Source organism: Cryptomeria japonica, chromosome 3 (genome assembly GCF_030272615.1).
Source record: "Cryptomeria japonica chromosome 3, Sugi_1.0, whole genome shotgun sequence".
NCBI classification, from domain to species: domain Eukaryota; kingdom Viridiplantae; phylum Streptophyta; class Pinopsida; order Cupressales; family Cupressaceae; genus Cryptomeria; species Cryptomeria japonica.
In genome coordinates, this window is record NC_081407.1 from 188,845,828 (window position 1) to 188,850,357 (window position 4,530).

A 4,530-nucleotide genomic window follows, 5' to 3' on the forward strand; every position below is an offset into this window, starting at 1 on the left:
TCTTAGGCTGATCATATCCTGAGACAAGTGCATACTGTAATAAGAGATAAAACCTTTATCCAGTTTGGATGAGGTAGGAGGAACCAAAGAAAGAGAATTGTACCTGCAAACAAACAATATATACATAAAGAATAAAGAATATGGATCCTTGGTAATGGTTCATGCTCATATGGTCGAGGTATACGCTGTAGTCAGCAAGCCGTAGTGATCTATGACTGCATTTGGCATAAGATCACGTAGCTTGGTGAACTTCCCACGTAGACACCATTAGTACATGCCCCAGAACTTCATCGGAAATAATGCACAAACGATACAAAACAATGCTAAAAGATTTTGATACAGATAAACAAACAATTGAACTCACAAATCAACCAAGTATTTGATAGCTTAACAGAATTTTCTTGTCAAAGAAAATGTCGTCTTGTCTTTGTTTTGGTAAGGAAGGATGCATCCTTGTTTAAGACAGTTTCTGATTTGTTGATGTGGATTGTGTGGTCGTTTGGTAAGTGGTCATTGTGTGAGTATTTTGTCAATGTTTATTTTGTATCTGATCGGATAAATATGTACAAGGTGTTGCCATGTTTTTGTGTGATTTTTGATGGGTTTTCCGATGTTTTTTGGATTTTGTGAAACAATTTTGAATGTTTTTGGTATTTTGAGAGTCATTTTTTTAATGTTTTTGATATTTTCTGATGATTGCCTGAATGAAGAGCGTAATGAATCATATGAGACAATGTAGAATCCACTTCCTTCACGAGGGTAAGGGTATTGCCCCTAGTTTGTAGACCTGACTATGAAAAGGTGGGATGCTAGACGCATGGAGTATTTTCTTAATTGCAGATCAAATAACAAGCCATGGTTTGGATGGATGGATGTATGTGTGCATGAATGTGATCGCAATGAGCCTGAAAGATACTGGAGCCATTGCCTTTACGAGTGGCGCCTGTTTGCCAGGTTTTCACCATCGCACTTACCCAAGGTGCCACCGGAGTGGTTGTTCACCGTTTGGATGCATGATTTTTTTCTTTACTTTTGTGAATGTTTTTGTATTTTCTTCAGGACATTTTCTGAATGTTTTTGGTATTTTCTGATGTGCAGTGGAGCCTGATGCTCTGTACACCTTAGGTATAAAACCTTTTGAGGTGCATGCTGTTGATTGGATCTGCAAGCGGTTCTCCTTCTGATGTAGCCAACTGATATGCCCCGGACCCGAATACAGCAGTGACAACATATGGGCCGAGCCAATTTGATTCAAACTTGCCTTGATGTTCTCTATTTGGTTGGTTGCGAGGATTTTCGCGAAGAACAAGATCACCTACCTCAAATGTACGAGATCTAACTCGGTGATTGTAGCTTCTACTCATGCGCTGCTGATAGGCTTTGAGGTGATTGTATGCAGCTTGTCGCTTCTCATCTAGTAACTCTAAGTCCTGAAGACGAGATACTCTGTATGCTTCATCATCGATGAGATTGTGCAATGAAACTCGTAAGGATGGTATCTCGACCTCAATAGGTAAGATAGCTTCAGCACCATAGACCAATGAATAAGGAGTTGCACCTGTAGGGGTCTGAATGCTAGTTCGATATGCCCATAGCGCTGGATTCAATTGAACATGCCAATCACGGCCGGCATCATTGACTGTCTTCTTTAGGATCCTCAATATGTTTTTATTGGATGCTTCGGCCTGACCATTGCCTTGTGGGTAATAGGGAGTGGAAAAGCGGTGTTGGATATGAAATTTCTCACAAAGTTCACGGACATCCTGATTTTTAAAAGGAAGACCGTTATCTGTGATGATGGACATGGGTACACCATACCGGCAGATGATGTAATTGAGGATGAATGAGGCGATCTGCTTGCCGGTGACTTGGGTAAGTGGAACAGCTTCGATCCACTTGGTGAAATATTCGGTGGCGGTAATAATGAATTTATGGCCATTGGATGAAGATGGATGGATTTTACCCACAAGGTCAAGGCCCCATTGACAAAAAGGCCATGGTGTTGTGATTGGTTGCAGTTCTTGAGCTGGTGCATGTATTAGGTCGCCATGAACTTGACATTTTTTGCACTTCCTAACAAAGTAGTAGGAATCCTTTTCCATAGATGTCCAATAGTATCCAGCTCGCATGATCTTCTTGGCTAGTGATGGACCACTTGAGTGAGTCCCGCAAATTCCTTCATGTACCTCTTCCAAAGCCTTTGTTATCTCACCTTGTTCTAGACATCGAAGGAGAGTACCATCAAGACTGCGTCGGTATAGGGTTTCGGCAATAATGGTATATCGAGTAGTTTGGCGAATGAAGGTTTTACGTTGGTTATTCGATTGGTTGGGAGGAGGGGTATGATCGCGAAGATAGGTGTAGAACTCACCATACCATGGGGATTCAGAACCGACAAGGCGACATATCATTTCGGATTCGGGGATATCATAAGCGGGAATCCAAAGCTGTTCTACCAAGAACTCGTAGCGTGTTGAATTCTGTGGAAGATCTAGGAGAGATACGATAGTAGCCATAGCGTCAGCAGCTCGATTCTGATCTCTTGGTATCTGCTCAAAAGTGATAGTAGTAAATGATGTCTTTAGAGTGTCCACCATTTGCTTATATGGCATGAGTTTATCATCTTTGGTCTGATATTCATCTATTGCTTGTCGAATGACCAGTTGCGAGTCGCCATATACTTGTAGTTCTTGTAATTTCCATTGTATGGCTAATCTGAGTCCTGTGATCAAAGCCTCATACTCTGCTATGTTGTTTGTGCATGGAAATGTGAGCCTGTAAGACTTCGGGATGCTATCACCTTGAGGTGTGATAAACAGAATGCCTGCCCCCGAGCCGTGCCTAGTGTATGAACCATCAAAGTATAATTTCCATGACTGTGCTTCTGTAATCATGAATATCTCTTCATCTGGAAAATTGGAAATGAGAGGATGATCACCTATGAGTGGTGCATCGGCCAACTGATCTGCAATAACTTGACCTTTGATAGCTTTACGGTCCACATACTCAATGTCAAATTCACTTAGAATCATTACCCATTTGGCTAAGCGACCTGTCAATGCTGCTTTGCTAAGTAAATACTTGAGTGGATCAATCTTTGCAATGAGTTGCACCTTGTGTGTTAACAGATAGTGCCTCATTTTAGTGGCTGCCAAGATTACTGCTAGGCAAGCTCGCTCAATAGGTGTGTAATTGAGTTCATAGCCCACCAGTGTGCGAGAGATGTAGTAAATAGCACACTCTTTTCCTTCTGCATTATGTTGTGCCAGTAGTACACCCAATGTTGTACTTGTTGCTGAGATATAGAGCAATAATGGTCTACTTGGATCTGGTGGCATCAACAATGGTGGATTCATGAGATAGTCTTTAAGCGTCTGAAATGCTTGTTGGCATCTGGCATCCCACTGAAAGCGGATGTTCTTGTGTAGCAGGTGTGTGAATGGGTGACACTTATCAGCCAATTGTGCAATGAATCTGCGGATAGATTGAAGCCGTCCTTGTAGTGTTCTTAGCTGACTGATATTCTTTGGAGGTGGCATGTCCATTATTGCCTTAACCTTTGCTGGATCGACCTCAATACCTTTGCTTGAGACAATGTATCCTAGAAGCTTCCCGGAGGTCACTCCGAAGACACATTTCTTTGGGTTGAGTCGAACATGGTACTGTTCCAGTCTATCAAAGATTTTATCTAAGATGTGAAGATGTCCTTCTCTAGTAAGTGATTTTGCTAGTAAATCATCCACATAATCTTCCATTATAGTATGCATCATGTCATGGAAGATGGTGGTCATTGCTCTTTGATAGGTCGCTCCTGCATTCTTTAGACCAAAAGGCATTACATTCCAGCAGTATGTGCCCCATGGACATGTGAAGGCTGTCTTATGTTGGTCCTCTGGTGCGATCTTTATTTGATTGTATCCTGAAAAGCCATCCATGAGTGAAAGCATGGCATGTCCTGCTGTCAGATCCACTATGATGTTGATATTTGGTAGGGGGAAGTCATCCTTTGGACATGCCTTATTCAGATCTCTGAAGTCAGTACATATGCGGATGCCCCCTTTTGGTTTGCCGACTGGCACAATGTTGGAGATCCATTCTGCATAATCAATTGGCCTAATGAAACCAACATCTAGGAGTTTCTTGAGCTCTGTTTTGACTAGCACTGCAATCTGGGGATGCATCTTACGAAGCTTCTGCTTGACAGGTTTGGCTCCTTTTGCTACTGTGAGATGATGCATAACTAAATCCGGATCAAGCCCAGGCATGTCTGCATATGACCATGCAAAGTTGATCTGACGCTGTTGGAAGAACTCTATAAATTGAGGCTGTTCCTCTGGAGTGAGAAGAGATGCCAGATGTATGATATGAGGGTTTTCAGGAGTCCCCACATTGTATTCTTTGGTCTCCTCAATGAGGATCATTGATCGTTCCTGTTGTGTATTAGCATGGAGAATGTCAAACCCTTCATCCTCAGGTGCCTCAGAGAGGTTTTCACCGTTGGATACGCTCTTTCTTTTTACTTTTGTTGGA